The sequence below is a fragment of the Triticum dicoccoides genome, chromosome 3B (genome assembly GCF_002162155.2).
Source record: "Triticum dicoccoides isolate Atlit2015 ecotype Zavitan chromosome 3B, WEW_v2.0, whole genome shotgun sequence".
NCBI lineage: Eukaryota > Viridiplantae > Streptophyta > Magnoliopsida > Poales > Poaceae > Triticum > Triticum dicoccoides.
In genome coordinates this window covers 850,442,272-850,454,278 of record NC_041385.1, presented here as the reverse complement: position 1 = coordinate 850,454,278, position 12,007 = coordinate 850,442,272, and positions in this window count along the sequence as shown.

Here is a 12,007-nt window from a genome sequence, read left to right as displayed (position 1 = left end):
ACTCTGGTGCAGATCTTACTCTGGAAGACCTACGAGGTTTGGTAGCAACTTGATCTGAAGTTTCATGATCATCATCATTAACTTCCTCACTAATTGGTGTAGGAATCACTTGAACTGATTTCTGTGATGAACTAGTTTCCAATAAGGGAGAAGGTACAATTACCTCATCAAGTTCTACTTTCCTCCCACTCACTTCTTTCGAGAGAAACTTCTTCTCTAGAAAGGATCCATCTTAGCAACGAATAACTTGCCTTCGGATCTGTGGTAGAAGGTGTACCCAATAGTTACCTTTGGGTATTCTATGAAGACACACTTCCCTGATTTGGGTTCGAGCTTATCAGGTTGAAACTTTTTCACATAAGCATTGCAGCCCCAAACTTTTAAGAAACGACAACTTTGGTTTCTTGCTAAACCACAGTTCATAAGGCGTCGTCTCAACGGATGTTGATGGTGCCCTATTTAAAGTGAATGCAGCTGTCTCTAATGCATAACCCCAAAATGATAGTGGTAAATCGGTAAGATACATCATAGATCGCACCATATCCAATAAAGTGCGGTTACGACGTTCGGACACACCATAACGTTGTGGTGTTCCAGGTGGCGTGAGTTGTGAAACTATTCCACATTGTTTTATATGAACGCCAAACTCATAACTTAAATATTCTCCTCCACGATCAGATCGTAGAAACTTTATTTTCTTGTTATGATGATTCTCCACTTCACTCTGAAATTCTTTGAACTTCTCAACTATTTCAGACTTATGTTTCATCAAGTAGATATACGCATATCTGCTCAAATCATCTGTGAAGGTTAGGACATAACGATACTTGCCACGAGCCTTCATACTCATTGGTCCGCATACATCAGTATGTTTTATTTCCAACAAGTCAGTAGCTCGTTCCATTGTTCCGAAGAATGGAGTTTTAGTCATCTTGCCCAAAAGGCACGGTTCGCAAGCATCAAATGATTCATAACCAAGTGATTCTGAAAATCCATCTTTATGGAGCTTCTTCATGCGCTTTACACCGATATGACCCAAACGGCAGTGCCACAAATAAGTTGCACTATCATTATTAACTTTGCATCTTTTGGCATCAATATTATGAATATGTGTATCACTATGATCGAGATCCGACAAACTATTTTCATTGGGTGTATGACCATTGAAGGTTTTATTCATGTAAATAGAACAACAATTATTCTCTGACTTTAAATGAATAACCGTATTGCAATAAACATGATCAAATCATATTCATGCTCAACGCAAACGCCAAATAACATTTATTTAGGTTCAACACTAATCCCAAAAGTATAGGGAGTGTGCGATGATGATCATATCAATCTTGGAACTACTTCCAACACACATCGTCACCTTACCCTCAACTAGCTTCTGTTTATTCTGCAACTCCCATTTCGAGTTACTACTCTTAGCAACTGAACCAGTATCAAATACCAAGGGGTTGCTACAAACACTACTAAAGTACACATCAATAACATGTATATCAAATATACCTATGTTCACTTTGCCATCCTTCTTATCCGCCAAATACTTGGGGTAGTTCTACTTCCAGTGACCAGTCCCTTTGCAGTAGAATCACTTAGTCTTAGGCTTAGGTCCAGACTTGGGCTTCTTCACTTGAGCAACAACTTGCTTGCTGTTCTTCTTGAAGTTCCCCTTCTTCCCTTTGCCCTTTTTGTTGAAACTAGTGATCTTGTCCACCATCAACACTTTGATGTTTTTCTTTGATTTCTACCTTCGCCGATTTTTGCATCGTGAAGAGCTTGGGAATTGTTTTCATCATCCCTTGCATATTATAGTTCATCACGAAGTTCTACTAACTTGGTGGTGGTGACTAGAGAATTCTGACAATCACTATCTTATCTAGAAGATTAAATCCCACTTGATTCAAGCGATTGTAGTACCCAGACAATCTGAGCACATGCTCACTAGTTGAGCGATTCTCCCCCATCTTTTAGCTATAGAAATTGTTGGAGACTTCATATCTCTCAACTCGGGTATTTGCTTGAAATATTAACTTCAACTCCTGGAACATCTCATATGGTCCATGACGTTCAAAACATCTTTGAAGTCCCGATTCTAAGCCGTTAAGCATGGTGCACTAAACTATCAAGTAGTCATCATATTGAGCTATCCAAACGTTCATAACATCTGCATCTTCTCCTGCAATAGGTCTGTCACCTAGCGGTGCATTAAGGACATAATTCTTCTATGCAGCAATGAGGATAAACCTCAGATCACGGATCCAATCCGCATCATTGCTACTAACATCTTTCAACACAATTTTCTCTAGGAACATATCAAAATACACATATGAAAGCAACAACGCAAGCTATTGATCTACAATATAATTTGCAAAATACTACCAGGACTAAGTTCATGATAAATTAAAGTTCAATTAATCATATTACTTAAGAACTCCCACTTAGAAAGACATCCCTCTAATCCTCTAAGTGATTACGTGATCCATATCAACTAGACCATGTCCGATCATCACGTGAGATGAAGTAGTTTCAACGGTGAACATCAATATGTTGATCATATCTACTATATGATTCATGCTCGACCTTTCGGTCTCCGTTTTCCGAGGCCATATCTGTTATATGCTAGGCTCGTCAAGTTTAACCTGAGTATTCCGCGTGCGCAACTGTTTTGCACCCGTTGTATTTGAACATAGAGCCTATCACACCCGATCATCACGTGGTGTCTCAGCACGAAGAACTTTCGCAACGGTGCATACTCAGGGAGAACACTTCTTGATAATTAGTGAGAGATCATCTTATAATGCTACCGTCAAACAAAACAGAATAAGATGTATAACAGATAAACATCATATGCAATCAAAATATGTGACATGATATGGCCATGATCATCTTGCGCCTTTGATCTCCATCTCCAAAGTACTGTCATGATCTCTATCGTTACCGGCACGACACCATGATCTTCATCATCTTGATCTATATCAATGTGTCGTCACATGGTCGTCTCGCCAACTATTGCTCTTGCAACTATTGCTATCGCATAGCGATAAAGTAAAGCAATTATTTGGCACTTGCATCTTATGCAACAAAGAGACAACCATAGGGCTTCTGCCAGTTGCCGATAACTTCAACAAAACATGATCATCTCATACAACAAGTTATATCTCATCACGTCTTGACCATATCACATCACAACATGCCCTGCAAAAACAAGTTAGACGTCCTCTACTTTGTTGTTGCAAATTTTACGTGGCTGCTATGGGCTGAGCAAGAACCGTTCTTACCTACGCATCAAAACCACAACGATAGTTTGTCAAGTTGGTGCTGTTTTAACCTTTGCAAGGACCGGGCGTAGCCACACTCGGTTCAACTAAAGTTGGAGAAATAGACACCCGCTAGTCACCTGTGTGCAAAGCACGGCGGTAAAACCAGTCTCGCGTAAGCGTACGCGTAATGTCGGTCCGGGCCGCTTCATCCAACAATACCGCCGAACCAAAGTATGACATGCTGGTAAGCAGTATGACTTGTATTCTACTCATGCATATAACATCTACGCATAAAAGCTAGGCTCGGATGCCACTGTTGGGGAACGTAGTAATTTCAAAAAAATTCCTACGCACACGCAAGATCATGGTGATGCATAGCAACAAGAGGGGAGAGTATTGTCCATGTACCCTCGTAGACCGTAAGCGGAAGCGTTATGACAACGCGGTTGATGTAGTCGTACGTCTTCACGATCCGACCGATCCAAGTACCGAACGTACGGCACCTCCGAGTTCAGCACATGTTCAGCTCGATGACGATCCCCGGACTCCGATCCAGCAAAGTGTCGGGGATGAGTTCCGTCAGCACGACGGCGTGGTGACGATGATGATGTTCTACCGGTGCAGGGCTTCGCCTAAACTCCGCGACGATATGACCAAGGTGGAATATGGTGGAGGGGGGCACCGCACACGGCTAAGGAACGATCTTGAAGATCAACTTGTGTGTCATGGGGTGCCCCCCTGCCCCCGTATATAAAGGAGCAAGGGGGAGGGGGAGGCTGGCCAAGGGAGGGCGCGCCAGGGAGGAGTCCTACTCCCACCGGGAGTAGGACTCCCTCCTTTCCTAGTCCAACTAGGAGAGGGGAAGGAAGGGAAGGAGAAGGAGAAGGAAGGAGAGGGAGGAAAAGGAGGAAAGGGGGGCCGGCCCCCTAGTCCAATTCGGTTTGGGCTAGGGGGGCCGCGCGCCCTGCCTCTTCTCTTCCACCACTTGGCCCATGAGGCCCATTGCTTCTTCCTCATATTCCCGTAACTCCCCGGTACCCCCGAAAATACCCGAATCACTCGGAACATTTCCAAACTCTGAATATAGTCGTCCAATATATCGATCTTTACGTCTCGACCATTTCGAGACTCCTCGTCATGTCCCGATCTCATCCGGGACTCCGAACTCCTTCGGCACATCAAAACCCATAAACTCATAATATAACTGTCATCGAAACCTTAAGCGTGCGGACCCTACATGTTCGAGAACTATGTAGACATGACCTAGAACTATTCTTGGTCAATAACCGATAGCGGAACCTGGATGCTCATATTGGCTCCTATATATTCTACGAAGATCTTTATCGGTCAAACCGCATAACAACATACGTTGTTCCCTTTGTCATCGGTATTTTACTTGCCCGAGATTCGATTGTCGGTATCCAATACCTAGTTCAATCTCGTTACCGGCAAGTCTGTTTACTCGTTACATAATGCATCATCCCGCAACTAACTCATTAGTCACATTGGTTGCAAGGCTTATAGTGATGTGCATTACCGAGAGGGCCCAGAGATACCTCTCGGACAATCGGAGTGACAAAACCTAATCTCGAAATACGCCAACCCAACATGTACCTTTGGAGACACCTGTAGTACTCCTTTATAATCACCCAGTTACGTTGTGACGTTTGGTAGCACCCAAAGTGTTCCTTCGGTAAACGGGAGTTGCATAATCTCATAGTTACAAGAACATGTATAAGTCATGAAGAAAGCAATAGCAACATACTAAACGATCAAGTGCTAGGCTAATGGAATGGTTCATGTCAATCACATCATTCTCCTAATGATGTGATCCCATTAATCAAATGACAACACATGTCTATGGTTAGGAAACATAACCATCTTTGATTAATGAGCTAGTCAAGTAGAGGCATACTAGTGACTATATGTTTGTCTATGTATTCACAAATGTATCATGTTTCTGGTTAATACAATTCTAGCATGAATAATAAACATTTATCATGAAATAAGGAAATAAATAATAACTTTATTATTGCCTCTAGGGGATATTTCCTTCACCTTTCAGCAGCGGATACCACGCCCTTTTAGGGCGGGACGCATTTGCAAGCTTTCAAGCTATACCCCATTATGGATACATGAAGCTTAAAATGCCCGGACCCAATGGAATCATCACTCTAGCCAGTGACCCGGACGTCGCACTCTGCGCCGAAAATAAAACTGCAGCACTTGCCCTCAAGGCATTATCTAAAGCCCTAGCGGCCGAAGAACTAACAATGCTGCGCACCACAGTGGACAGGGACGACGTGATACTCGACAAACAACCCAAGTCCACATCATTTAAACCCGCAGACGAGATAGTCAAATTCCAGGTCCATCCAACGGACCCCACGAAGACAGCTTCAATCGGGACACAGTTGAGCCCTATAATGGACGCCGCACTACGCGAATTCCTACGCGAGAATTGGGACATTTTTGCCTGGAATCCTTCTGACATGTCGGGCATCCCACGCGATCTGGCCGAACACAGCCTCAACATACTGAAAGGATATAAGCCAGTCAAACAGACTCTTAGGCGCTTCTCAGAACCTAAACGGCAAGCCATGGGAGAAGAGCTAGCCAAGCTATACTTGAAGCCGGATTCATCAGAGATATCAAGCATCCAGACTGGCTGGCAAACCTGGTAATGGTACCGAAGAAGGACAAATCCTGGCGCCTATGCGTCGACTTCAAAGACCTCAACAAGGCTTGCCCCAAGGATCCCTTCCCCCTCCCTCGCATCGACCAAATCATCGACGCCACCGCAGGACACGACTCACTGAGCCTTTCTTGGCCTACCTAAACAGGCAGGAGCTCCCCGAGGACCAAAATGAGGCACGTTGCATCATGCGGCGTTCCAAAGCCTACAAGGTCCACGAGGGGGAACTCTATAAGAAAAGCACGATTGGAGTGCTCCAACGATGCATCTCCGAAGAGGAAGGGCGGAAGCTCTTGGCCGAAATCCATGCCGGACTTGGCGGACACCACGCTGCGGCTTGGGCACTTGTCAGCAAGGCATTCCACACAGGCTTTTATTGGCCTACAGCCCGAGCAGACGCACAAGACCTTGTTCAACACTTCGTCGGTTGCCAGCTCTTTGCCAATCAGAGCCACATGCCCCCTACCGCTCTATAAACAATCCCCATCACTTGGCCCTTCGCGGTCTGGGGGCTGGATATGATCGGACCCCTTAAATGGGGAAGCCATAAGAAAAAATACTTGTTGGTCATGGTGGACAAGTTCACCAAATGGATAGAAGCCAAACCAGTCAAAACACCCAAATCCGGACCAGTGATAGACTTCATATCTGGGGTCGTACACCGATACGACGTCCCCCACAGCATTATCACTGACAATGGCTCAAACTTCACAGCCGATGAAGTGAAAACCTGGTGCGACAACATGGGCATTAAGCTCGATTACGCCTCCGTCTACCATCCCCAAACAAACGGCCAGGTCGAACATGCAAACGGTCTCATCATGAGCGGCATCAAACCCAGACTAGTGCTTTCCCTAACAGAATCGGACACGTACTGGGTCGAGGAGCTCGACTCCGTACTCTAGAAGCTGCGGACCACGCCGAATCGCACCACCGGATACACACCATTTTTCATGGTATACGGCGCAGAAGCAGTATTACCCTGCGATATAATACATGATTCACCTCGTGTACGCATGTACGAAGAGAAGGAAGCCGAGCTAGACCGGCAAGACAACTTAGATGCCCTGGAGAAGGAGCGCGACGTCGCAAAGGCCCATTCCCCATTCTATCAGCAGCAGGCTCGACGGTACCAAAGCAGAGAAGTGTGAGCCAAAACTTATAATATTGGCGAACTCGCTCGACGCCTATCGGAGAAGAAGAAGGACAAGCTCAAACCTAAGTGGGAGGGTCGCTTTGTTATTGACAAGGTTCTCACCGGAGGAGCGTACCGCCTGCGTAATGCATCCGATAACAGACTCGAGCCGAACCCATGGACGCGGCCAGGCTCCGGAGATTCTACACCTAAACGCCGAACTCAGTGTTCGTCTCCTTACCACTCCTCTTTCATTATGTTCCTCTCCCTTTTTCCTTTCTCGTTCTCTTTCATTCTTCACACAAATTACTTAATATAGTGCAGATGCTCAGATCGCTCCGACCACACTATGTGTGTAAGTTATACCTAGGGGCTTCCTATACGGAAGCTAAAAATAATTGCTTCCATGACTTCTTGCCTATCACATATGTGTTCTTTTTCCATATGTGCCTTTTCTTCACCATTATATGAATTAGTATGACTTAATATGTGGCCATGCTGGGTTGCCTGGCTCTTGTATTTATGCCCTACGTTCTCGTTAATTCGGCTAGGGCATAAGGGGAGTACCTCTATGATTGGTACTGTCGGTTGAGCCGGATGTGTACCTCAGACTGGGTGAAGCCGAAAGCTAGCGTTCTTAAGGGAATATTCGGTCGGTGGACAAAAGATGTTCTTTTTAGTTTATTACAACGTGAACCCCTAGAAGTTTTTATCCCGCGTCTTTGTTCGCAGTTCGGACATGTAAATTGATGCATGCGCTCCTAGGGAAAGGAACCCCTAACGGAACTATTCTCCCTGGAAGATGTTTCTTACTATCCATGTAATATAACATAACTAGTTGGGCACTTGTCTGTTCAAGCACTTATGACCCCTACGCCTGATTTTCATGCATACCCCGGTTCTGCATAACTGAGTGGGTATTCGGATACACCCCGGACTATCGGATCCGGGGGCTGAAGCGAAAAGTTCCGCCATGACAAATGATTTTAATCTGGCTAGGGACTACATATGTCCATTGAATTACATAGTCACTTGGACTGACTATATTCTTCCTCTATACCATCCAACAGGCTATCTAGCTTACAATCCTATTGGGAATACTTTGCGGCTAACGCTACCTGGTCATACACCAGACTCATGGAATTTCTTGCCCATCTGGCCCCGCCGGTCCAACTTCGGCCATATGGTTCGGGTCTAGCTTGGTGTAGTGCGTCTTCACCATGGCCCAGGCTTCTCTTGCACCTTGCCGGCAGGCTGACATCTTCCACAATCGGAAGCGCCGCTGTGCTCCTTGGAGCACATCCACGAGCTCCCCCATGCCTTTTGGCAGAGAAATGGATGGCCACAAGGCCTGGGCAATACCCTGCATCACCTGCCGAGCTCGCTCATGAAGTTGTGAGAGGTCTTGCAGTAGATCACCTGCGGACGCGGGCATCTCCTCTTCAGGATGGCCCGACAGCATACCTACAGATATAAACTCTTTCAAAATGCTTCCTCGCCAAGTTGTACTATAGTTCATCTAGGCACTTACCATAAATGCTGCGATGAAGCCTTCTGTTCTCCTTCATGGAGTCCGCCAGCTGAGCGCGAACATCTCCTAATTCGACGCCCAGCCGAACATTGGCATCTTGAAGATTGTTCTTCTCCTGCTTAACCTGCGTAAGAATACGCTCGCCAGCTTTTAGCTGCCTTTGGAGATGTGACTCGTCACCTCCTACGACCTCTGGATTCACCCCGGGATTGTCTGCAGAATTTTCTGTTAGACTTATCATACAAGCCACTTACTAACTGGTACACTTCCAAATAATTGAGACAAATGTTACCAAATGAGGCCTTCTGGGATTCCTCTAGCTTGGCAACCGTGGCCCTCAGCTGGGTCTTGCACTCCTCCAGCTCTTGAGACAATTGTTCATTCTTATCTACAAGGACCTGTGCATGAATTGATCCTTAAAATAGTTGTTCCAACCGTTTCAAGTCCCAGGGGCTACTGCTATACATGCCTATCAAATTTTCTTACCCGTATGTCTTTGGCATACTAGTCCATCGCACGGGCAAGCCCGCCCTGAGCAGCTCGGATATATGCATCTCCTGAATTGAAGGCATTAAATGCCTCTTTGGAAAAGATGTTGTTGCAAAGTACGGCCCGTCGACGCTGGTGATTCATAGCACTCTCTACTTCGGAATTCGTGGCGGAGAGCATATCTACATCCTTTGTTGGAGGATAATTCGGCATCGGCCCCGTGTCCGCTTCCTCCCTCGAAGCTGGTCCTAGAATCCGGCTGGTGGAGGTGTGATTGGCAGGATTCCCGGTATAGTCTGGCTACTCCTCGTTCTGCCAGGACACCAAGGACGCTGTCACATTTCAAACACAATAATCACAGAGCAGGCTTTTACCATACCTCTGTAGTGGCATTTCGGCCCTGACCGCCTTCCTCTTAAACCTGCCGGATTCGGACGCCCTTTGCCAACGAGCCCCTAGGGGCTCGGTGCCGCGTTCCGATTGTCGTCTCTACAAAAATACGATATTCCAGGCATAAGGCATGACATCACAAAGGATTCCTCTTCAGAGGATAGGGTTTTCTAGCTTTGCTTACATGTGATGCAGGTAGCAGTCCATGATAATCGGCAATAATAGCCACTGAGGCACCATCGCAGCTCGCCTGATAAAATGTCCCGTTGACGAGCTCCACAGTAATATCCGGGTCTTCTTCGAGTCCTGAATCGCAGGCCCTTCCAGGGTCCTCTGGCTGCGGGGAGGGGCTGGAGAATCCTTCTACGGCCCTCCTCAGTTCCTGCTCAGAAATATCGAGGTAAATAAACTTGACGAAGGACGCCAGAATAAATGAAGCGGGGGGAAGAGTGACAACTTACCCAACTTGGGGGGTTGTACATAGAAAACCCATCCCGCGGTTTAATATGAAGGAATTGTTCTTCTTCTCCTTTATACAAATCGGATAATATTCTTGCCAGAGCAGTGGCGGAGTCCGGACCCTTACGACTACAGCGGGTGGCATCATCTTTCCCATTGTAGTGCCACATGGGCTTCCCCCGATACTGAAGCGGTTACACTCCCCGCATTATTCATATTGCCATAACCTCGACTATTGTCAGTCCTGATTTGGCCAGTAACTTTATCCTGTTCATCAGGAAGTATACTTCTTTGCTACCCTCCTCCTCGGAGCCCCGAGGGAGCCAACTTTGGCGTGCCTTCGGCGGAGCATTACTGAACTCAGGGAGACCTGTCGGGACTGGATCCGAAAGGGGAACGTCATCGACATAAAACCACTCGAGGGCCAGTTCTCCGGTGCCTTCTTGGGAGTACCGGATAGGTATCCGTTCTCGGCGACGCGCCATACTTCTGCTCCGCCCACTTGATATACGGATTCCCCCTAGTTGTGAGGGACGAGGCAAAACAACTTCTTCAATAACCCGAAATGAGCCTGGCAGCCCAGAAATAGTTTGCAAAGTGCGACGTATCCTGCTATGTGCAGCACGGAGGCAGGGGTGAAGTTGTGCAATTGGAGGCCGTAGAACTCCAGGAGCCCACGAAGGAATGGGTGGATTGGAAACCCGATGCCTCTTAGCAGATGCGGGATGAGGCATATTCGCTCCCCCGGGGATGGATTAGGAGATCTCTCCGCTTGGTCCCCGCCATTATAGGTGGCTAGTCCGGCTCGGACGGGGACCATGAACGCTGGTGGAAGAAACCCCTAGGTCTGCAGCTCTATTAAGCGGTTTTGAGGAACAGAGCATTCTTCCCAGTCACCTGGCCTAGAGCTACGGGAATGAGAGGAGGAGGTGCGACGACCTGCATGTTGGAATGATTCTTTCTGGGCGCGCTCTGTAGGGTGCTCGCTCAAGGGAAGAGGATGGAGTTTGGATCTGAGAATCCCCATCCCTTCAAATAGATGGTTTTGCTTGCAGGACCGGGGAGGCAAATACAAAACTGCCCTGGCTCCTCGCATTTGCTCGACACGTGGAGGTGGTCATTATTGAAGCATAGAAGCCGAGGAGTACAACATTGATGGGAAGCCGGACACCGCTCATTACAATAAATACTTTGGAGTATTCGGAGATGGAACCCGCCTTGCAATGCCAGACTCATCGTCATTGAAGCCTGGTTCAGGGGCTACTGAGGGAGTCATGGATTAGGGGGTATCCAGATAGCCGAACTATATACTTTGGTCGGACTGTTGGAGTATGAAGATACAAGACTCAAGACTTCGTCCTGTGACCGGATGGGACTCTCCTTTGCGTGGAAGACAAGCTTGGCGATTCAGATATTGTATTCCCTTCCTTGTAACCGACTCCATGTAAACCCTAGCCCTGTCCGGTGTCTATATAAACCGGAGAGTTCGGTCCATATGAGGACGATCACAACATTCATAATCATCATAGGCTAGCTTCTAGGGTTTAGCCTCTACGATCTCGTGGTAGATCAACTCTTGTAACACTCATATCATCAATATCAATCAAGCAGGAAGTAGGGTTTTACCTCCATCGAGAGGGCCCGAACCTGGGTAAACATTGTGTCCCTTACCTCCTTTTAACATTAGCCTTAGACCCACAGATCGGGACACCCTACCCGAGATCCGCCAGTTTTGACACCGACAGTGGTGTCGAAAAGGAGTAATTTTCAGGCATCGGGTTGTGTTCTGGTCGGGCTTACACATTGTGTTGTCGAAAAGTTGCATTTTTCAGGCCTCAGGTTGTGTTTGGGTCAGGCTTACATGTAGGGTGTCGAAAAGGAGTAACTTTCTGGCCTCGGGTTGTGTTTGGGTCGGGCTTACACATGGCGGTGTCAAAAAGGAGTAATTTTCTGGCCTCGGGTTGTGTTTGGGTCAGGCTTGCATGTTGTGGTGTCGAAGTGAGTAATTTTCCGGCCTCAGGTTGTGTTTGGGTCGGGCTTAC